General features: G+C 38.2%; 1 long non-coding RNA gene across 1 annotated transcript in view; it reads right to left on the reverse strand.

The window, feature by feature from the left end:
* Positions 1 to 1,661: 1,661 nt before the first annotated feature.
* LOC138910658 (uncharacterized) overlaps positions 1,662 to 25,592 on the reverse strand; it is a 32,263-nt gene continuing 8,332 nt past the window's right edge. Inside the window, exon 2 of the long non-coding RNA XR_011415805.1 lies at positions 1,662 to 1,704. This is a non-coding gene — a long non-coding RNA (uncharacterized lncRNA). The remainder of the gene's footprint in view (positions 1,705 to 25,592) is intronic.

The following is a 25,592-nucleotide window of genomic DNA, read 5'->3' on the forward strand; positions in this document are numbered from 1 at the left end:
GGTTATCTCCCTTTGATGATTAGTTAATTTGTTTAATATTTTTATTTGTTTTATTAAAAAAGGGCCACCATACGTGTAACTTTAAAGATTCAACAAGAGTTTTCTTTGAAAGATTACTTTTTATTCAAATTAAAGGGGCACTTTTCTCTTTTCTACTTTTAGTCAATTTAATTGGCTTTTTCTTGTCACTTTCAAAATTCTAGTCCGGCCAATAAGCACTAGTCATCATCCACAATTAAAGAAATCTATCATCTTAATCAATAAAATTGACATAAGACGTGAAATCGCATCTTTAACCAAAAACTAATTCAAATTTTTAATATTAATCTATAATTCTTTAATGTTGGGTGATACATATCCAATTAACAAATTATAATTTCTTTAAAAAAGAAACATTTGAACCTATATGCTAATTCCGGTGAAATAATTATGTGAACAAAAGTTTTAAAATAAATTGTATGCTCAAACTTAAGAACAATTTCCTCCCTATTCATCTTTCACAACTAAAGGAAAAATCAAAACGTGAGGAGTTATGTGTAGAGCCATATCCTTTTTACTAAGATAACTATATATGATGCCTTTCAACTGAGGTTATTTGGCCTTAAATTAACATGAAAAATGCAACAAAAGTGGTCAGTTTCGAAAAATCAGCTTCTTATGTATTTACAAGTGCAACAAAACCTTTTGCCATGAAGTTTGGCACATCAGAGTTTCAACACTGCCAATAGTCCAACTTCTAATACTAAGATACTCTTCTTTCAATACTAAAATATTATTACCTCACTCGTTTTTTAAGGACACTATGAGTTTATGCTCTAAGTAGTTCAAACTAATACCAAAGAACGTGGATACTCAGATCTGCCGACTACGAAATAAACCAAACTACTCGACTATAACAATAAAATGATCATGAGCATGCAGATCTCAGCACTCAAATATTCAACAAATTCTTTGAATAAAACTACTCCAAACAAAGCTAAACACGCCTATCTTTTCATCATCTTCTATTAAAGAAAAGAAACTGCATTACAAGTGTTTGGAAGGTTACCTAAAAAGCAGAAATACAGCAGTAACAGTAGCAAAAATTCGACAACAGACGCTATAGGAACAGCAATGAAAACAACAGTAGGAAAGGCAGCGGACTCTACAGTGCTAAGGCAACCCAGAAATCTTAGTTAAACCAGTGATTTTTCAAAGGAAAAAAAAACCTCAAAAACAAATTTCAAGACTCTTCTACTTTTATTATTTTTGGAAGATTATGCACTCTAAGACTCAACCCTGGAGCTTAAAATTTCAGCTTAACAAAGAAAGCTTCAATTGAAATTTTTCTCTCAAACTTTCTCTCCTTTTTTTTCCCAATGAGTAGAGATTTGTTTTTTTTTTTTGGCTCTAAAGATGTATGTTCTTATATATGAGAAACAGCCAGGCATTTCATGAATAAAAATATGTTTATTTTACCAGATTTTTCCATAAATTCTGCTCTAAAATTCAAAGGGCAAGACTTTCTAATTCAATCTTGTCCAAAAGAGACTATTTCAACCAAAATTTGCTCTTCACTATTCAAAGAAAGACTTTTGTTCAAAAACTGTCCAAAAGTCTATATTTTCTTACCAAACAAATGCCTTTTGAGTTTTGTACTCAAAAAGTCTTGAAGCAGTAAATAAGCAACCAAACAAGTACCATATACTGTCAAGTATTCCTCCACTACCTCATTTTAATCAATACAAAACTATTCTACTACTTCAACAAGTTGAAAAACAGAAAATTTAGCATTTCAAAATCTAATGCTAAAATAATTAATAAGAGACAAATTAAATTCTGAAAAATAAAAATAAAATAAAAAATCAGCCATGAAAAAAAAATAGGATTTTTACCATTTCAAAATTCAAGTGGCCGAAACAATGGTGGTATGCCAAACAAGGGCGTTCAGAAATGTCGCCGGAATTTGGCCGAAATTTTGGTCGTCGGATTTTTGGGGTGGAATTGACATCAATAGGTAGGTCTTGCGGAGCTCTATCTGTTGATGTAGGTATTGTGGGGTGGTAGGGGATGGAGGTTCAAGAATTTGGGCAAAACAATGATGACAAGGATTTCTTAGATCTAAATGTGGATTTTGAGGGGTGTTTTAAGGATTTTGTTTGGAGATATGGAAATAGAAGGTTGTGGAGATTACATGGTGAAAATGTTGGGGTGTTCGGAGGTGGGACGCCACCATTGGGCAATTTTCGGCTGTAACAGAGAGGCGGAGCTAGAGAGAGAAGAGAGAGGAAGAAAAAAAAGAATTCATGGAGGAAATGGGGGCAAACCTTTAGCATTTCTAAGTCTTAAATAACTAGTTGGGAGATTGATTGTGGACCATTGGATGAGGGAGGGATGAATAGATGAGATTTAATTTGTATTCACTTACTAAAACGACGTAGTTTCATCATGAAACAACGTCGTTTTGGACCAAGTCTCGGCCAGCTATTTTGGACTGGGTATGGCTGAATTGGGCTCAAACTTTTGACCAATTTTGGCTCAATTTTAATTAAAATACACTACCCAAATCCCTTGTCTCTCTAATAAAATTATAGTCTTATTTAGTCTTAAAAAGAAATATGCAAGTAAAAAGAAAATCCTTTAGAGATGCAAACTAAAATATACAAATACAACAACAACAACAACAACAACCCAGTATAATTCCACTAGTGAAGTTTGGGGAGGGTAGTGTGTACGCATACCTTACCCCCTACTTTGAGGTAGGGAAGGTAGTGTGTACGCGGACCTTTTGGGTAGAACAATGCACTGGGGAGTAAAGAAAAATTTTTGACAGAAGAGGACATTTCTGCGACCCACTATGCGGTCGTAGAATCACTTTGCGGACCGTATAATGGCCGCAGAGTGAAGCAAAGGTGAGGAATATTTGGAGGAAGTCTGAGGTGCATTATGCGACCGCAGAACAGGTATTGGGCCGCATAATCACAGCAGACCCATCCAGCGACTTCAGGTTTTTTGGCACAAATTATGCGGCCGATATGCGGACCGCATATCAATTATGCGATCGCAGACCCTGTTTCAGAGCTTTATTTTTGGGTTTTTACAACCCGACCCTAATTCGTTAAATAGACGCAATGGACCATTTTTTACCAAAACTCTAACATATGTAGAGTGAGAGAGTGCCCTGGAGTGAGAAGGTGTTCCTCAAAAAATTATTCTTCAATTATTGCTCAAATCTTGAAAGATTAACAAGGAAAACTCACCAGGTCTTCATCCTAGAGGTAAGATTCTAGACCGTAACCCCTAATTTTAAAATTTATCTAAAGATGGGTAGTTAGCAAGACAATTCTTGAGTTGGTTATTTTGCATGTATGTATTATCAAGGGGTGTAGGATGATTGTTGAGCTAAAATTGGTAAAGGATGGGTTGTGGGATGATGGAATCCTTCATAAAAGGACCTTGAAACCTTAATGCACACCTAGTGTTTGATAAAATGCTCAAATGAGCTAGAAGCATGATCATCTTCCTAGTTTTAGTTCAACTTGTTATGTTTCTAAAATAGATTGAAGTTGCTAAGATTTCCGGAATATTTTAGAGTATAAGGAATCTCAAGTGAGGTATATTGGCTAAACTCTTCTCTTAGAATTGAATCTCACGATATTCACGTAATTTATGTAAGACCCGAGTGGTTCATTATAAATTGGCTATTCCGAGTAAGTTTGTATTGAAAGATATATTTTTAATAAGTATCCCAAATACTTTATTCATGTTATATTATCAAATGAGGGTGTGCTCAAAATATGGGTTGTGCATTAATAATGTTTCGACTTCAAGTCAAATTCATACGAAGGCTATTATGCAATATTTTATGAAATAACTCTATGTGTCAAAGACTCTTAATTGCTCACATGTGTACTGCAAACCTTGAATTGAATTGTATTTGTTGTTGTTGATGATGATGATGTTTGAAATTGAAAAGGTGAGCATGAAATACTAAATACGGCCAATGTGCCAAGAATAATTTTATAATTGTGGCCACTAATGCCAATAAAATGAAAAGATGTGAAAGAATTATGAAATGCAATGATTGATATAAAAAGGTTGATGTCCCGAATAAGATAGCCTAGCCGATTGGGTCATGATCGGACACCATATCGCATACATGGTGGTGATTGTTCTTGAAATTATAATTGAAATTATGATTGTGGTCGATGTCTCTAATGAGATAGCCTAGCCGATCGGGTCATGATCGGACTCTGTGTTAAAGGTGCGGTGGTATTGATATTGAGAGTGATTGTGGTTAATGTCTCTAATGAGATGTCCTAGCAGATCAGGTCGTGATCGGACTCCATGCTAAGAGTACAGTGGCATTGATATTGTGAATAATGGTATTCTGAATGATGGTATATCGATACTAAGAATCTTGAACCTGAAAATATGGAAGTTTACGTGAAACCTTATGTGATTCTTAACTTGATGTTTTGGTATTGTTCGAGGCTTCTATTGATTTTATGATTGTTCCTCCTTGTAATATTATTCATTCTATTGAGAGGGTGTTTAGTTATACATACTAGTGTTATTCGACGGTACCGACGTCCCTTTTGCTGGGGGCGCTGCATATTTAATAGATGCTGGTTGTTCCACAACAGGAGACATTGATCAGTGACAACGGTACACCCTCTTCCTAGCTGACTTGGTGATCCCCCACTTTATTTCGGGGTCATGCATCTTTTATTCCTTATGTATTGTATTTGAGGTATAGCCGTAGCCTTATTTTAGGCATTATCATAGTACTCTTCTTTATCTATAGAGGCTCCGTAGACATAGTGTGGGTTGTATATTGGTGGTGGGGAAGTCAAACTCGTTATGATGTGTTTTAATTACTATTCTCGCTTCAGACTATGAAACATGCGTGTGAAATTGAGACTTTAAAATGAAGTAACTTATGATAAGAAATTGGTATTGCAGACATGATCACCTTATTGTCTAATTAACGAAAATATGTATTATCTTTATTCATGGATGAGTTTTGGGGAAAAGGAAATCTAACAGGCTTGCTCAGCCGGGTTTACTCGGTTGCGCTCCCTGAGTTTGGGGCGTGACAAACTTGGTATTAGAGCCTAAGGTTGTAAAGTGTCCTAGGATGTCTCGGAGTTGTATCTAGTAGAGTCCTTATTATCGGTGTGTTATCGACCACATCTATAATTAGGATGCTACATGGGCATTTAGGAACAATACCTTTCTTTCATATTCTCGATCGTGCGATAAAGCTGATTGTAAGATATTTCCTCCTTTAACTCGTGCTTTACTTTAACTTTCAGTACATGGCACCTAAGAAGAAGGCAAGAACTGGCCAAAGAGCCAATGTCACCCCAGGAGTGGCAATTGACCCTATAATTGATGATGCGGGTGAGCACCCTAGGGGTGAGAATATCATACTGCACATGTCCCTATGCCTACTGAGGGTGCAACGGTCCCTCCAATTGATATACCACTTCCACCTCTAATTCCAAATTCTGATTCTATTGTTTATGATGTTGATCTTAGGGGAGCCATACAGATGTTGGCTCAGATAGTGGCCTCTTAGGCCCAAAGATCAAATGTTGCACCCACTTCTTCTAGTCAGGAAGGGTATTCTACTAGTTCCAGAGTGAACATGTTTCTCCATTTGGATCGTCCGGTGTTCACGGGTCCTAACCTAGAGGAGGATCCCCATGACTTCATTAATTAGATGTACAAGACTCTCCGAGTTAAGCGTGCTACTGAGATAGAGGCAGTGGAATTGGCATCCTACCACCTAAAAGAGGTGGCATATTCTTGGTTTGAACTTTGGGAGGAGTCCCGTGAAGAAGGGAACCCTCCAGCGAGGTGGGCTGAGTTTGTCGATGCCTTCATTGATCATTTCTTGCCTGTCGGGACTAAGGTAGCCCGTGCTTCTTAGTTTGAGAATCTGAGGTAAGGTAGCCTGAGTGTGTGGGATTGCCATATGAGATACGCGTACCTGTGTAAGTATGCTATTTACATACTGCCCACTATGGAGGCTAGAGTGCGCCGATTTATACAGGGCCTTAGTCCATTGGTAATTAATGAGGTCGCTACATCTGTCTTGAATTCTGATATGAACTATGGTAAGATGGTGGAATTCGCTCAAGCCACAGTGACTCGTAAATTGAGGAACATAATGGAGCGAGAGGGCATTAATGAAGCCCGGTCTGTGAGCAATTTGGGTGGTTCTTCTGGTGGTGGCAAGTCAACATTCAGGGGAGGGTTGTCAGGGCCATCTCAGTCCTTTACTCAGTATCCAGCTAGTGCACTGCCATCAGGGCCCAGTCAGTAGCAACAGTGGAGTCGTTTCAGGCCCAGTCAGGGAAACAGGGGCTTCTATCAGTAGGGTCTTCATGGTGGTAGATTCTAGCAGCAACGGAGGCCCCCATACCCTAGGCGTGGAAAGATGCACTTATGAATATGCTACATGGACTTACCCATATGCTACGGATGTTGATTGAGGTGTCATATTCAGAGGGATTGTCGTTCGTCCCGCCAGGGTATGGGCAGGGGCCCAGTACAGCCAGCCAGTTCTGCAGCTACTACATCCGCCATACCTCCTCCAGCTCGAGGAACTCCAACACCCACAGGGCGTGGTGCAGCTAGGGGTGGAGCGCAGAGTTTGGGAGGATCCAGCCGTTTCTATGCTATGAGGGGTCGCCATAATTCAGAGGCTTCTCCAGATGTTGTCACAGGTATATTGACTGTCTAATCTCATAATGTTTATGCTCTTATTGATCCCGGTTCCACTTTGTCATATGTCACTCCTTATGTTGCTATGGAATTTGGTATAGAATTGGAACAACTTCATGAGCTGTTCTCTGTATCTACTCCAGTTGGTGAGTCTATTTTGGCCGCGCGGGTTTATAGGGATTGTGTTTTCACGTTGTGTAGTCGGGACACCGTGGCCGATCTTATTGAATTGAGAATGGTCGATTTTGATGTGATAATGGGGATGAATTGGCTTTATTCTTAGTTTTCAAGCTTGATTGTCGAACCAGGACTGTTAGGTTCGAATTTCCAAATGAACCAGTTATAGAGTGGATGAGTGATGATGTAGTGCCGAAGGGTAGGTTTATTTCTTACCTTAAGGCCACGAAAAGGATCAACAAGGGGTGTATTTACCATTTGGTCCGGGTTACGGACACCGATGCTGAGGCACCTACACTTGAGCTTGTGCCTGTTGTGAATGAATTTCTGGGAGTCTTTCCTAATGAACTCCCTGGGATCCCACCAGACATGGATATTAATTTTGGGATTGATTTGATGCCAGACACGCATCCTATATCAATTCCGCCTTATATAATGCCTCCGGCATAATTGAATGAGATAAAGGAACAATTGAGAGATTTGTTAGAAAAGGAGTTCATCCGATCGAGTGTGTCGCCTTGGGGTGCACCGGTCCTTTTGTGAGGAAGAAATTTGGGTTACTGAGAATGTTTATTGACTATCGGCAGCTTAACAAGGTCACAATCAAGAATAAGTACCCACTGCCAAGGATAGATGACTTGTTTGATCAATTGCAGGGTGCTAGGCACTTCTCCAAAATTGATTTACGATTTGGGTATCACCAATTGAAGATCGGGGAACAGGATGTTCCGAAAGCAACTTTTAGAACCCGATATATGCACTTTGAATTTTTGATAATGTCTTTTGGGCTAACAAATACCCCAGCAACTTTCATGGATCTTATGAATCGAGTCTTCAAGCCTTTTCTTGACTCCTTTGTGATAGTGTTCATTGACAATATTTTTGTATATTCACGAAGTCAAGAGAACCATGCTGATCATCTCGGGGTAGTTCTGCAAGCCCTGCATCAGCACAAGTTATATGTAAAGTTATAAAAGTGTGAATTTTGGCTTGAGCCTATCACATTCTTGGGTCATGGCGTCTCTAGTGAAGAAGGGATTAAGGTTGATCCTCAGAAAAATGTTGTTGTAAAGAATTGGCCGAGACCTACAACTCCAATAGAGATTCGCAGTTTCTTAGACCTAGCCAGATATTACAGAAAGTTTGTGGAAGGATTTTCTACTCTTGCCTCTCCATTGACTAAATTGACGCAGAAGGCAATTAAGTTTCAATGGTCAGATGCTTGTGAAAAGAGTATCCAGGAGTTGAAAGCAAGATTGACTACGGCACCGGTGTTGACTCTACCAGAAGGTATAGATGTTTTTGTGGTATATTGTGATGCTTCGAGAATCGGGCTTGAATGTGTATTAATACAACATGGAAAGGTGATAGCTTATGCTTCTAGGCAACTCAAGAATAATGAAAACAACTATCCAACACATGATTTAGAACTTGCGGCGGTGGTATTTGCATTAAAAATTTGGCATCATTAATTATATGGGGTCCATGTGGATATATTCACGGACCATAAGAGCCTTCAATATATTTTCAAACAGAAGGAATTCAACCTGAGGCAGAGAAGATGGCTTGAATTACTCAAGGATTATGACATTAATATTTTATACCATCCAGGGAAGGCTAATGTTATGGCGGATGCTCTTAGCCGGAAATCCATGGGTAGTTTAGCACACTTGGAGGAATATCAAAGGTCGTTGGTCAAGGAAGTTCATCGATTGGCTAGTTTTGGAGTTCGTCTTGCGGACTCTAGTGAAGGAGGGGTGATTATACAAAATAGGGCTGAATCATCACTTCTTGTGGAAGTGAAGGAGAAATAGTACAACGATCCATTGTTGGCACAACTAAAAGAGGGGATTCATAAACATAAGACCATGGCCTTTTCTCTTAGCATAGATGATGGTATACTAAGGTACCAAGGACGACTATGTGTTCCAAACGTGGATGGTCTCCGTGAAAGAATTATGACTGAAGCTCACACTTCTAGGTATTCCGTGCACCCAGGTTCTACAAAAATGTAACATGATGTTAAGGAAGTCTATTGGCGGAATGATATGAAGAGGAATGCAGCGGACTTTGTGGCGAAGTGTCCAAATTGTCAGCAATTGCATGCCGAACACCAAAGGCCCGATGGGTTGGCATAGAATAAAAAAATTCCAATATAGAAGTGGGAAATGATTAATATGGACTTTGTAGTAGGATTACCTCGTACTCCTCATAATTTTGACTCGATATGGGTGATTCTGGATCGACTCACAAAATTAGCACACTTCTTGTCGGTTAAGGCTATAGATACAGCGGAACAATATGCTCAGATGTATATCAAATAAATAATCAGGTTGCATGGCACTCTAGCATCATTTCTGATCGGGGAGCACAGTTCACGGCTAATTTTTGGAAGAAATGTCAGCAAGTTTTGGGTACTCAGGTGAATCTTAGTACATCCTTTCACCCGTAAACTGACGGGCAGGCATAGCGGACTATTCAGACGCTTGAGGATATGTTGTGCGCTTGTGTTCTAGATTTCAAAGGTAGCTGGGATGATCATTTACCATTCATAAAATTTGCCTACAACAATATCTATCATGCTAGTATTCAGATGGCACTATTTTAGGCTCTATATAGTAGGAGATGTAGATCTTTCATTGGGTGGTTCAAAATTGGGGAAGCAGAGTTGATAGGGCCAGAGCTCGTACATCAGGCTATGGAAAAAGTTAAAATCATTAAGGATCGGTTGAAGACTGCTCAGAGTCCTCAGAAGTCCTATTCGGATGTTTGCCATAGGGATCTGGAGTTTAAAGAAGATGATTGGGTATTTTTGAAGGTTTTTCCCATGAAAGGTGTAATGTGATTTGGTACGAAAGGGTAATTGAGTCCGAGGTATATCAGACCATACCGAATCATCCAGATGATCGGTGATGTGGCATACAATCATGAGCTACCACCCGAGATGTCATTACTGCACCCGGTGTTTCATGTGTATATGTTGAAGAATGTAGTTGGAGACCCGACAGTCATTGTTCCGGTTGATACTATTGAGGTTAATGAGTAATTGACTTACGAAGAGATCCTAGTTTCTATTATTGATCGACAAGTATGAAAGTTGAGAAATAAAGAAATCGCCTCTGTGAAAGTGTTATGGCGAAACCAACTGGTTGAAGAGGCTACTTGGGAGGCCGAGGAAGAAATGAAGAAAAGGTATCCTTATTTGTTTGAATAACCATGTATTTTTGAGTTGTGCTTTATGAAGATGCTAAGAGTTACTTTCTATGAATTATATATCATTTGTACCGTTGATGTTAAGGGTGTTCCTTTCCTGGTAATATATCTCTTATGAGGCCACGGTTGGTGTTGTTTTTATGTTATATTGCGTCATCGGATTATACATATGTTGTTAGGATTGGTTTCTGAGATTATCTGACAGGTGGATAGGCCTAAGGGGACACTCTAGCGAAATTTTTGAAAAATTGGGGAGTTAGCCAAATTTTGAAACTGCTAGTGTGTGTGAATTAATAGTTAGGCCACATACAATGCTAGTAACAGATTGTTACCCTCATTCGAGGACAAATGATCCTAAATAGGGGAGAATGTAAGGCCCCGTAAATATTTTGCAAAAGAAATATAATGTTTCGTGGTGCCGAATTGGTTTTACGTGTTGAGGATTATAGAAATGCTTCGCGCCTCGGGCGTTTTGGATTGAACAATGCACTTGGGAGTAAAGAAAAATATTCGGCAGAAGAGGGCATTTCTGTGGCACACTATGCGGTCGCAAAATCAATATGCGTACCGCATAATGGCCGCAGAGTGAAGCATAGGCGAGGAAGATTTGGAGGAAGTCTGCGGTGAATTATGCAACCGCATACCTATTCTGCGGTGCATTATACGATTGCATAACAGGTATGCGTGCCGCATAATCACCGCATACCCAAACTAGGAAGTGCGTCTCCTACAAATAAGGTTGAAAGACTTAGACTAGGAATTTCATCTCCTAGGATTTGTGATTTAGATTAGGAAGTATGTCTCCTATTAGAATGACTTAAACAAGGAAGTGAGTCTCCTACGAGTGAGGTTGAAAGACTTAGACTAGGAAGTGAGTCTCCTAGGATTGGTGGTTTGGATTAGGAAGTGCGTCTCCTACGAGTGAGGTTGAAAGTTTTGGACTAGAAAGTGCATCTCCTAGGATTGATAGTTCCAATTAGGAAGTGTGTCTCCTATTGGAATAACTGAAAGTAGGAAGTGTGTCTCATACGACTGAGGTTGAAGGACTTGGAGGGAATGTAACTAGGGATTGGCGCCCTGTATCACTGAGAAAGAATATAACTAGGGATTGGCAACTTGTATGAGTTAGAGGGAATATAATCTGGGGTTGGCGCCCTGTATTAGTGAGAAGGAATGTAACCAGGGGTTGGCGCCTTATATGACTAAGATAGAATATGACCAGGAGTTGGAACCATATATCGCTGGAAAAATTTAACCAAGGGTTGGTACCCTGTATCACTTAGAGAGAAGGTAACTAAGGTATAGGATACCTTGTATGAAAATGGAACCTCACTAAAGATTAGTGTACCTTATATTGGAAAATACAGTTAGGAATTGGTGTACCCTATACTGAACATGCGACTAGGGAGTGGTGTGCCCTATATAAAAAATGAATCTCAACTAAGGACTGGTGTACCTTATGCTGGAAAATGAAGTAGTAGATAATGTAATTATGGGCATGCCCAGAAAGAAAAGGCAGAGACTTTGAAGAACGTACCTTTGGTGACATTCATACTTTTAAAACTTCATTTCTTCGCTACTTTGTTTCCTGCTTCAAACAAAGAAATATTTGTGAGTTTAACAGTGGTGGTCGGTTAGTGGCCTTGATGCCCTGAGTAGTTTGAATTTGCAGCCACCTTGCTGAATAAGAACTGACTCTTTTAGTGCGATACCGAGTTGCTTGGATACTCTGCATTGCTTTCTGGAAATCTTGGCTTTCCATCGTTGCCCCCGACTGTTTCATACCCGGATGTCTAAGTTGTTGTTGAACCTTGTCTATAAAGCAAGTCTTTACTTTGGTGCTTTTTTTTCTTTAAAAATCTAACATGATTATCTTGCACCCGATATCATTTTGTGTATGTGGTGCTATCAGTTTTGCCCATGAAGCAAGTCTTGCTTATTAGAGGAAATCACAATTGGATTTGTGCCTTTGTCAATATCGTGTATTTCCAACATCCTTTATTTTTTTCTTCGGGGAAACAGTAATCAATTTATTAGCCCTTTCTTTGTTGCCTTCCAAACAAATAGACCAACAAACTTTTCTCTTTGAAACTTCCATCAGCATGAACCCTTAGATCTTGTTTAACTTCAACAACTTAATGTTCATGTTGCTTTCTAGGTATGTCTTCTTTGATGTGCTAGGACAGAACTAGCTTTGGATAGTGAGAAAGCTGGTAATAGATTTTAAAATTATTTTCTGATTGTTTTAAAAAAGACTGACTCAAAATTTTAATGAAAATGCACACAATGATGCGATGTAGAAGTGAGAAGGAATATAATTTAATTAAAAATGCCACTTTAGGGGAGAAAGAAAGAAGAAAAATAAAAATGAATATTTTGAATATGGTAGTCAACTTTAATGATCATGACATATTTTAGACGCGGCGGCTAAATCTATCCAACCAATCTACCTTTTATTCTTATTATTCCCTTTCTTCTTTGAAGTTGGCCTCTTTGTACTAATCGTTTGATTCAAATCACAGCTCACCTTCGTCTGGTAGTGCCCCGAAAGGTTTTCACCAACCGACCTCTCTCATTTATTTATCTCTACTTAGCATCGCCTTATGGTGACCATGCCGAGTTTTTACTAGTAAGACTCTATCATTTTTTTATTTTTTTATTTTTGCTTTCTTTTGTGAGCAGCTTGACATTATTCTATGCCATGTGACAACTATTGCTTATTGCGTGCTTCGCTTGACATTCTTAAAGACTGATTAGGAGGTCTTTATTTGGAAGGATTTTAGATAGGGTTAGAAAAAATTGGTTGCATAAAGGCTCAAAATAGATTCAAAATGAGGGGGTTGTATCTTACAACTTTTGGAATCAACTCTTCATAAAAACATAAAAAACTTCTGCCCCAATTTCAGATACTGAAAATTTTTATTTTGACTTGGTTAGACTGAACCCTAGGGTAGAGTTTCCTACGTATCCTCTGAAGGAATTAAGTTAAACTTAGTTCAAACTAACACAAAATATTTATTTGTTGTTTTTCTTTTCATTTTTCTTTCTCTTTTCCTTTTTTACTCTTTTTATTTTTTATATAATCAAATTGTCCTAGCTCGTATTTTCTGGTGGCATAGATATTCGAGTTTTTTTGACTCTATACTTGATTCCAAAAGAGGGGGCCAAAGAAAAATAAAATCGGCTCAAAAGGGGTGACGAAGGATATAAAGTTTTTGGGTAGCAAAAAAAAGGGTCTCCCAGCCTCAAAAGTGCCAAACATTTTATCTCTTCTTAGGTTCGGCATTGATAGACATGACTGTCTTCTTGGTATTATCAATTGTATAGCTCCAACGTCAATATCTTGTTTATAACAAATGGCCTTTGACAATTTGGAGCCACCTTTTCTTGGTCTTGGTCTTTATGTGAAATGATGCACTTCAATACGAGCTAATCCATTTAAAATTCCGTGAAATACACCTTCTCTGGAGATTTGGATCATTTTTCCTATTATGATTAGATTACGGCAGGCCGTATTAAAAAACGTTTTTCATTGATTAGTTCAATAAAACTTCAACCCATTCAAATATCCTTAAGCCTGATTTTCATGATAGATTGAGATGAATATCACCTCTACTGATATAACTATTTTGGTTCCTCATGAACTAGACATATGCTTATCATCAAAGTGTTTCGTCCTTTTCTTTATCTTCAAAGTGTTTTTCCTTGATTCAATTTAAGATTGGATATGCTTTCCAAAATCTAGCCGAAAATTCTGCATGCATGTCATATTACTAAAATTGGCATGAATAGAACCATATGTGTAAGAAAAACTAAACACATTGGATTAAAATGACATAAAACAAAAAGTTGCATTTCATTGATTAAAGGACAGAGAGGTTTGACGACAAAACAAACAAGAAATATTTGGATCACAATCTTGAAATAATCCATATAATAAAAATTATGACAAAACAGGTTATCAAGACTCCTTGCCAGCAATGAGGGAAGTGAATTTTCAATTATCAAGCTCGACATCTTAGCTATGAATTTGAACATCAGCGTCAAATACGACTTTCAACGATTTTGATCGCCTTGCATTCAGTGGACAAATTCTTGACTTTTTCAGCAATTTGTCCCCATATTCTTTATCATTGTAAATCATCCAAACGTTGTGTGCTTTGTCATGACGTTTAGGGTGCCATTATCTTGGACCACATTCATCCCTTCTTGAATCATCATTTCTATTTACGTTTTCAAAGCCCGATAATCCTCAGTGTTATGCCTATGGAAATTAAAATGGTACATGCATCGTACATCAAGGTTAAAACCTTTTGCATATGGATCAGGAACATACCATTGAAGTGGCTCAATCATGCCACAAGGTTTCGGCCTTTTAAACAAACTTGTGTAGGATTCTACGATTGGTATGAAACTATCCCTCTCCTTATGTTTCCCTTCATACTCTTGTTTTGGATGAGGGTTTTAGAGTGATTGAGGGTTCTGCTGTCGCGTACAAAGGTCTCTTGGAGTTGGGGCCCGAATTTTTTGGTGATTGGATGGTTTGGCATAAGACTGAGCATTGAATGTTGCATATTGCAGAGCAACTAAGTATTGAGAATCCGGGGGTGGATAGGAGTGCTGTAGGGAACCATAGAAACCCTGATGAAACTGCCCATATTGTTGAGTTGCTCCCCTTTGGCCCCTTTTCTCCCCTGATGCCATCATGGCCTCCTCATTTTTCTTCATTTAGTTAGCAAGGTTGTCCAGCCTATTCCGGATTGCTTGGGCGGCTGCTTTGAAAGCATCTTGGCTTATAATTCGGCCAGTCTTGAGGCTATTCTCGACCATTTTTCCTATCGTGATTACTTTAGAAGAAGGTCTGCCTATTGCGTACATCATATTTTGAAAATAATCAAGATCATGAACCTGAAAGAAGACAGTGATTAACTCCTGGTCATCCATGGGCAGCTTAACTCTAGATGCTTGCTCTCTCCACCTAACGGCATACTCCCTGAAGCTTTCAATCGGATTCTTCTTCATATTGGAGAGGGAATTATGATATGGTGCAATATCAATGTTGTATTGAAATTGTTTGACGAAGGCTTGGGCCATGTCAGCCAAAACATGCCAGTGAGAGGTGTCTTGGTCAACGAACCATTATGAGGCTACACCCACAAGACTCTCCCTAAAATAAGCAATCAACAACTCTTCCTTTCCACCCGCATCCCTCAAGTGGTTACAAAACCTCTTCAAGTGGGCGATAGGGTCGCCATGTCTATTATATTTCTCAAATTTTGGTGTCTTGAACACTGGGGGTAAATGGATATGAGGAAACATGCATAGATCATTGAATGAGATACTTTTGTGACCACCAAGTCCTTGTATGTTCTTTATGTTCTGCTCAAAACTTTTTATATTCTTGGCCATCTCATCTGGCACTACCGTCTTGACAACCTTTTCATTTTCTATGGGTGACTCGTAGTGTGGAGTCTGAATGTGTGTATCCGAGACCTTGAAGGCCATATCTGGAGAGTAGTATTGGCCATTATAAGCATGAGATGGTGGCGCGATATTTGGCCTTGTCACAAGATTTGGTGGTGGGATTGTATATACTAGTACGCCAAACAAGATGAGAGAGGTGTTCCTAACCGGTGCGGCTAGAGGTCGTACATTAGTACCAGGGGCGGAAGGGAAGCTGTAGTTTGGCACATTCCCTGATGGTATAATGTGATCACTCGTTGTGGGAAGAAGTGGTTGAGTAGCCAGGGGTACGGTAGAAGTTCCCTCTAAGAGACCATGAGGCTAACCGGAGACCCAAGCCTGATACACATGAGACAGATGATGTTTCAATTTTCTTACTTCCTCTGACTCTTGCTCAACTGACCAACAATGGGGGTCATCACTGACCAACTCGATTTCATCATTGTTAGCCATCGGTACCATTCCTTTAGATCTTGTGAAGTAATGATGTATTACCAGTTTCACCACAAACCAACCACCTTAAGCTTGCTAGATAAGAGACCCAAATATGTTGGGGTTAGCATTTTACAAATATGAATCACACATAATATGCTATGCTCCTAACATTACCATCGCATCTAACATGATTTTGGAAGTCTTCATGTTTTATTCTGGCATATAAGGTTGCTATCTATTGGCACTCTTATTTTCTTCTCTATTTTATTTTCTTTTCTTTTCACTCGCCTCATTCTGATCCCTCATTTTAGAGCCGTTGAAGAATATTTTGACCGAACCTTTTGGGGGTTGCCTACATATCATGTAGTCACATGAATCAGATATTTATGTAGTTCAGGGACATGACACTTTATTTTATTTATTTTTTTAAAATTTACAAAAAAACATCTTTTTGGTTCATTTTCATATTTTTCTAAAATAAAATCTTTTTCTCTTTTTTTGTGATATAAGACTCAGAAAAAAAAACGAAAATTATATAAAGATACAACCTAAAAAGACAAACATTTAAACTAGAAAAGACTTGACTCAAACAGACTTTTTTTAAACTAAAAGGAAAAACGACAAGACTCAAAACACCAAAAGACTATTATAAACTCGATGAAGACAAATGAACAATTAAAGTGGACTACCAACTAAAAGAAGAGTTTGATCCCTATAGGAGAATCCACCGGCATCATTGTAGTCAAGGTGCTTATTCCTATGGCTGACCTTCCTTATCATGGTATATGTACTTAAAGTCCGTGGCGATGTGGCATGCGAAGGTGGGCACTACGTAGCAAATTTCTCTTGAGTCAAACCTTGCCAAGTCACACGCCCTCGGGCGGTATAAGTAGCCACTTCATAAACCCTCACTTTAACATGCTCCTAGCTCTGACTTAAGAATTGGATCTATCACTCATGGTTATTGGTTGTGTCTGATATATCCGCCTCTCCTTGTAATTCCAGAATCAGCTGGTTCTGGGCTTTTACTAGCTCATTCTCTAGCTAGTTCTTACTTGATTCTGTAGCCCTGGCCTGAGCCCTTAGATCATGTTGTAATGTATTTCTTCGTGCTTGTCGAAGCTGTACTTGAAGCGCTTGAACCTCATGTGTTAATCTGGACATCTCCTTTTTAAACTCAGTGTACTACAAATCCCCATTCACGTTGACAATACTTATATCCCTACGTAGTTCTCGGATGATGGATTCATAGTCTCTTGCTATTTCCTCCTTGGCCTGCCCAACTCTTGTTCTGATTTCAGTCTCTCATTCTGTTGTGCTCTTCATAACTATCTCTTTCTTGGATCCAAAAGTATCTTGGTCATAGAACCACTCAAAATATACATGGTCTAATGCTCCTTGATCCCGATCGTATACCAGTGTGATTCGAGCAGCTTATTTTCATCCCAAACCTGCTGAGCATAATCCTCACGAACAGGATCCTCCGATGTTACCTCCCACATGAAGCTTTGCATGTGCTCCACTGTGGGCACTACCTATTTTTGACCTAATTGGCGTAGGACACTCAAAGGCACGTACGGATAAAAACCCTGAAGACCCATCAGAATCAAAAATGAATGGTGGTAAGACTTGTATATAACCTCTTTTGATAAGAACTAATGGCATTTCCATGTGATTTCATAAGTGGTCAACTTATGAAGATGCCTCATCCATGTTTTGATGCCCTCGTGGAAGCTACTATCTACGATCACATCTTTAAACCTATCTTCAAGCTCATTGTTGCAGCAATGGATACTAAAATTTATCCGTACAAGATGACGGAGAAGGTGCTCTAAAAACCATATTTGGAGTATGATGTTACAAACCTCAAAGAAATATTTTCCTTTCTGATATTTAGTCAGGGCACGATAAATATCTGACAATACCATAGGAATGATAGTGACATCCTTTCCACGCAATAAAGCGGCAACTATGTTAGATAATCGAATATCAATATTTTGGCCATGTCTTGGGAAAACCATCGTCCCTAGAAATGCCACTAGGAATGCTCTTTGCCCATGGCTTTGCCAAACTTTGTATCCAATTTTATTATCAAGCTCTTTTCCATACTTTGAAAATCCACCTGGACACCCATACCTGTTGTACAAAAAACCCAATTGAACGTGCCCTCGTTCCATACTCGATATTTTATTTTGGCTGATTGTTATCTGCTCAAGGAATTTATTGCCAGTGATGTACCTTGAGCCAAAGGTCTCTTCTTCTAAAGCTCATCACCTAACCTTGTGTATCCAGCTAACTCCTCCAAAGTGGGAGTCATTTCGAAACTATTAAAAAGGAATACGTTATTATCAGAATCCCATAAATGCACCAACGCCTCGATTAAGTCCCTCCTTGGGTTGATCTCCATAATGTTCACAAAGTGACCCAGATGGTCCTTTATCTTTTCCTGTTCACAAATGCCCATATTTTTCCACCATTGTCTCAACAACCGGGGTATTTTATGCATAAACCAAATCTGTGGGGGCTCATCATCTTTTGGTCTTTTGTCATATCTTCTTTTTATTGTATGCATACCACACATAAGTGGTAGAACATGAGGTTATGACCGACGCAAGCTTAGAAAATAAAAAAATCTTTGATACCCTGGGGTTTGACTCATAAAAGTTAGAAATAAAAATGTGGAACTCAAGTAACCGACCCTAACAACATTTTGAAGCGAGGGTTTACTGAAGAGCGGACACCCTCGTTGGAAGAAGATAAAATTTTGAAGACCAGTCCATTGTGACCCAAATGGTAAAACTTACCAATTTGTTCGATTTAAACATGACACCAGACCCTAGAGGGGTTCCTTAGGTATCTTGCATAGAGTCAAGAATTAGGTGTGCGTATTTCATTAAAATCAAGCTACCTATTATTACAAAGATTGTCCTCCAACATTTCTAAATAGGGTCTTAATAAAAATGGTCGGGTCAAAAATGGTAAAAGGGCGAAAAAGGATATTATCACGAAAATAACCTTTTTGATTATTTCGAGAAAAGATTTTAAAGCCACCTCAACAAAAATGACCGGACATAAAGGCAAAATGATAAAAGTGGATAAAAATAGACAAATGGCTATTATTACACAAATGATCCTTTGATACTTTCATGAATGGTTTAAAGGTTGTCTCGACAAACGGCCAAAATGGGACAAAATAATAACAAGTAGACAAAATAAATAAATGGTTATTTTTACGAAAATGGCCCTTCAGTACTCCCGAGAGAGGTTCAAAGGTTGTCTTAGCAAATATGACCAGACAAAACTAGATAAAATGGTCATTTTTATGAAAACGACCCTTAAGTACTTCCGTGGAAGGTTTAAGGCTGTCTTGGCAAAATGGCTACAATACTAGATAAGATGGCCATTTTTTGCGCAAAAAAACTTTTGGTACTTCCGTAGAAGGTTTAAAGTTGTCTCAACAAAAATGGTTGGACATAAGGGCAAAATGGTAAAAGGTGACAAAAAATAGCTATTTTTTTGTTTTTATTATTTTATCTTCGAAAATTTTATGCACATGCATAATTTTATGCCTTTTTATTTTTAAAAAAATATGGGTTGAACCCGATGGAGGTTGCCTACGTATCTCACATCCAGTGAGAATCAAACTCGCGTAGTTCGGTAAAACCGAATATTGTTCTCTTCTTGATTTTTATGAAAATTAATCTTTACACCTTACGCTAGACTACTACAAAATCTTAGTAAAAAAATATTATTCGTACTAAACTAGGAGAATAATTTTTTTTTTCCGCTCAATTAATTTTCTAAAGTCGGTCAACAATGCAAGCAAGCCTTCCAAATGATATAGCAAGTAGCACATAAGTGAACATGATGGTCTTAAAGAGGATACATGTCTAATATATATCCGGTCCATGTACCGAGTTTCGCTAAGTCAAGTGCACGTGATTCAAATAAAGCGAACTTACTAGGGATATCCGACAGGAGGTTTATTATTTTAGGTTTAAATACTAGTAGAGAAGGTATCTATACTGGCTTACTTGGATGGACCAATCGAGTCGAAGAGGGTCAGCATACCGGTAGCATTGCTTTTCGGTTTAGCTGGTGGTGATCCCCGGCTAAAACACGTGTGACTAAAATCCTTCACCGGGTGACAAGCACCTCAGCTATCTCAAAGAAAGCGGGTTATGTCAAGCAAATACCCAATTTTAATTTCAAGAAGACTCAGAAGAGGCGCGTGAGAATACCGTTTATATGTACAGTTCAACAATATCAAAGCGGTAAAAAGCAGGCAAGTATCACATTAGGCCTAAATAAATCACAGTATATACAAAATTAATAAATCCAAATGAAAGTCAACATGTACAAGCTCGATTTCTGGTTGTCCCCAGCAGAGTCGCAAGAGCTGTCACACCCCTTTTTACCCCAAAAGATATGTATGTTTTATGGATTGAGGTTTAAAGAGTTTTTCCAAATAAAGTGACAAACTTAAGTTGGGATTATTTTATTTACAGAGTCGCCACTTGGAATTGATTTTTGGGTGTTCCAAGTCATCTTTTATTTGAATCCCTAGCCAAAGGAATGTTTGACTCTATTATTAATGGTACGCAAAAATAAAGTTCGGGTAAGAAATTCTGTTGACCGGAGAGAAGGTGTAAGGCATTCCCCGAGTCCCGTGGTTCTACCACAATCGCTTTATTGACTAAAAATAGCTTGGATTAATTTGGACAAACTGTGTTTTATTGAATTTCTATGTTTTACCTATCCGCTTTTAATTATTAAAATTATTAAAGAAAAGATTTGAATAAAATTGTCCTAGTTGCACCACGCAAGCGAATGTGCGACCGAGATGAATTTTATTGATTTTTGTTATAACCGCGCTAAGCAAACGAATCCGCAGTCATGACGAGGATTATTAGTACGTTATTACTTTTGGAGAAAATTACTACATTCGAAGAAATTAATTTTGAAATTTATTAAAAGTCAACTATCGTGCTACGCAAACAAATTTGCAAGTTTAGCAAAGGATTTATTAAATTAAAAACTAACTAAAGTTATTGGGTACGGTATGAGGTTAGTGAATTGATTGAATGTTAAATATCATGCTACGCAAGCGAGTACGTAAATATAAAAGTTAAAGCACGCCTATTAGTGACCTAGAATTTAAATTAATAGGTACTTGATTATTTGCGAAAAATTATCTCACGTAATTGGTCCAACTATTATGAAACTGTAGACCAATTTGTTTGCAACTATTTGAAAAGGACTAGGTTATCTCTATTTGATGATTAGTTTATTTATTTATTTATTTATTAATTTTTTTATTAAAAAAGGGCCACCATACGTGTAACTTTAAAGATTCAACAAGAGTCTTCTTTGAGAATATCACTTTTTATTCAATTTAATTGGCTTTTTCTTGTGACTTTCAAAATTCCAGTCCAGCCAATAAGTACTAGTCATCATCTACTATTAAAGGAGTCTATCATCTTAATCAATAGAATTGGCATAAGACGTTAAATCGCATCTTTAACCAAAAAATAATTCAAATTTTTAATATTACTCCATAATCCTTTGATGTTGGGTGATACATATCCAATTAACAAATTATACTTTCTTTAAAAAAGAAACATTTGAATCAATATGTTAATTCCGGTGAAATAATTATGTGAACAAAAATTTTAAAATAAATTGTATGCTCAAACATGCGAACAATTTCCTCCCTACTCATCTTTCACAACTAAAGAAAAAATCAAAACATACATTACTAGATAGCCATGAAGAGTTATGTGTAGAGCCATACCCTTTTTACTAAGATAACCCTATATGATGCCTTTCAACTGAGGTTATTTGGCCTTAAATTAACATGACAAATGCAACAAAAGTGGTCAGTTTCGAAAAATCAGCTTCTTATGTATTTACAAGTGCAACAGAAACCTTTTGCCATGAAGTTTGGCACAACAAGGTTAAACAATGCCAATAGTCCAACTTCTAACACTAAGATACTCTTCTTTCAATACTAAAACATTATTACCTCACTCATTCTTTAAGTACACTATGATCTAAGTAGTTCAAACTAATACCAAAGAACATGGATACTCAGATATGCCGACTACGAAATAAGCCAAACTATTCGACTATAACAATAAAATGATCACGAGTGTCACAACCCAATTTCACCTATAGGTCGTGAGGGCGCCCAACACTACAGCTAGGCAAGCCAAGTTAATAAATTAAGCATATATTGACAAAATTTAAAACCAAGAAAAATAATAAAATCCAAACTCTACCAATGTGTGTGCCAAGACCCGGTGTCACGACTGTATGAGCATCTAGTAGATTATACAAAACCTCAAATACTGTCTGAAATAAAATAGACAGAATAAAAAATACAAGGAGAGACACTAGTAGCTGCAGAACGGCTCAGAAAGACAGTTCACCATTATGCCCCTGGATAGCGTGGGTGTAAGACGATAGGTCCCCCACAAGTACTTGCCTCAGTTCCTGCACAAAAAGTGCAACAAGTGTAGTATGAGTACGTAAACAACATGTACCCAGTAAGTATCAAGCCTAATCTCGAAGTGGTAGAGACGAGATAGCTGACTTTGACACTTACTATGGGTCAATAATAATAATGGAAATACAACTAGGATATTTAAATCAACATGATTTACAGAATTTAAAATAATTTATTTAATCAGCGAAAATAATCAAATTCCTTCAAATGCAACAATCCTTAGTATATTAATTAAATTCCTTCAGTTCAAATAACTTCCAATTTATCAATTAAATATCATTTACAGGAATAACAATTAATTCTTTAACAAGCAAGAATAATAATTCATTAAATTCCAAGGATTTTCCAATTTATCAATTAGTTTCGCAAGCTGAAATAACTATTAAAGTATCGTGTAATTATTATTATTAGGCACGATTTCTGCCGAGGACGTACGGCCCGATCCAGAGTGTCAAGTACACTGCCGAGGGACGTGCAGCGCGATCCATAGATGCATCTATCCTGCCGAGGTGTTCGCCCCGCTCCACAAGAAAGGAGGATATTTTCTTATGTGCCTCCGGAAGGAGAGTATATTTATTATAAGATAAATTCAGGTGGAAGAAAAATTTCTTTAATCTATTAATTAATTTAACTAGAACATCAAGCATATGAGGTTTCCATCCTTTAATATCTTTATCTAACAATTCACAATATATTCATATATAGTAATTAATATTAATTAAACAAAGAATACAGTTTACACAAGTAATTCATGCTTTGAGTCCTAAACTACCCGGACTTTAGCATTAATAGTAGTTACGCACGGACTCTCGTCACCTCGTGCGTACGTAGCCCCCGCAATTAGCAATAATTATTCAATTTAATCCCTATGGGGTAATTTCCCCCTCACAAGATTAGACAAGAGACTTACCTCGTCTCAAAGTCTAATTTCTGATTATCGCATCGCATAAAATTCTCGATTCAATGAAACTATCCAAAAGTTATATAAAATAATTAATATATGTTCAATAATTCGAAATTCATCTATTAAATAAATTACTCTATCCAAAATGGTAAATTTTCTAAAATTCACCCCGGGCCCACGTGCCCGGATTCTGGAAAGTTTTGGATGAAAACGTTACCCAAAATCTCAAGAACTCAAATATATAATTTCTATCCAATTCCATAACCATTTTCGTGGTTAAAATCTCATTTTTATAAAAATTTAGGTTTTTCACCTAAACCCTTTATTTCTAAGATTTACTAGTTATAATCTACTTATAATCTACGTATTTAACTCAAGGGGTGTAAAATTAACTTACCTTCAAATTTCTAGTTGAAACCCCCCTCTCAAAAGCTCCGAAATCGCCCAAATGTGGAGAGAAAACGGGCAAAAATGGTGAATTCCCGTTCTTTTAAGCTTTCGCACCTACGGAGGTTGGAACACACCTGCGGCTTTCGCACCTGCGGAAAATCCTCACAGGTGCGAGTTTCACTCACCTGGGCCAAGGTCGCTTCTGCGCACCCTTCCTCGCACCTGCGCATTCGCAGGTGCGTAAATTCTCCGCATCTGCGGTCGATTGCCCCCTTCCCTTTTCCGCTTCTGCGAAGAAATCTCCCATATGCGAGTACCGCGCCTGTGAGCTTCTGTCGCATTTGCGAATGTCGCACCTGCGACTGGCTAAGCGCAGGTGTGATTCTGACAGTAGCTGGGAGCTTCAGTTTTGGTTCCCAACTTCCAACTTGGTTCGAGCCTCGTCCGATTGACACTCGGGGTCCCGGGGACACCGCCCGAACATACCAACAGGTTTAAAATCATAAAAGGGACTCGCTCGAACTCTCGGAACGTGTAAAACAACATCAAATCTAAGAATCATACCCTAAACCAAATTGATTCAAACTTAAAAATTTCAAGTTCTTCAAATTACATCCAATGCACCGAAATATATTTAAACTATTCGGAATGACACGAACTTTTGCATGCAAGTCTTAAATAACTATACGGAACTATTTCCAAACTCGGAATTCCAAACGGACTTCAATTACTCAAAATCCTACTCCAAACGAAATTTAAAGAAGTTTAAACCTTCGAATAGTTAATTTTTACTATTAAGCGTCAAAACGCTCCCGGCTTATCCAAAACCCGATTCGGACATACGCCCCAAGTCCAAAATTATCATACGAACCTATTGGAACCGCCAAATCCCGATTCCGAGGACGTTTTCTCAAAATGTTGACCGAAGTCAAACTTGGCCTTTTAAGACTAACTTAAGGAACCAAGTATTCCGATTTCAACCCAAACGCTTCCAAATCCCGAACCAACCATCCCCGCAAGTCAAAAATCATTAAAAGTACATACAGAAAATTTTATTTTAGGGAACGGGGTTCTAAAAGTTAAAATGACCGGTTGGGTCATTACATTCTCCACCTCTTAAACAAATGTTTGTCCTCAGACGGATTTAGAATAATACCTGGAGTGCTAAATAAGTGTGGATATTTGCTCTGCATGTCCTTGTCGGCCTCCCAAGTCGCTTCCTCGACTGGTTGGCCCCTCCACTGAACCTTTACTACAGAAATTCTCTTGGACCTCAACTGGCGAACTTGTTTATCAACAATGGCAAATGGGTCTTCTTCAGAACCCAAACTCTTATCTAGCTGAACTGAGCTAAAGTCCAACACATGTGATAGGTCAGCATGAAACTTCCGGAGCATAGATACGTGGAAAACCGGATAAACTCCCGATAGACTGGGAGGCAATGCAAGCTCATAAGCAACCTCCCCAACTCGTCTCAACACCTCAAATGGGCCTATAAACCTTGGGCTCAACTTGTCCTTCTTCCCGAATCTCATAATTCCCTTCATCGGCGAAACTTTCAAGAGAAATTTTTCACCTACCATAAATGATAAATCACATGCTTTGTGATCCGCGTAACTCTTCGGTCTGGACTGTGTTGTACGAAGTCGCTCCTGAATCAACTTTACCTTTTCCAAGGCATCCTTTACCAAATCAGTACCATATAACTTAGCCTCACCGGGCTCAAACCATCCGATAGGTGAACGGCATCGACGACCATATAAAGCCTCAAATGGAGCCATCTCGATG

The sequence above is a fragment of the Nicotiana tomentosiformis genome, chromosome 4, assembly GCF_000390325.3.
Source record: "Nicotiana tomentosiformis chromosome 4, ASM39032v3, whole genome shotgun sequence".
Lineage (NCBI taxonomy): Eukaryota > Viridiplantae > Streptophyta > Magnoliopsida > Solanales > Solanaceae > Nicotiana > Nicotiana tomentosiformis.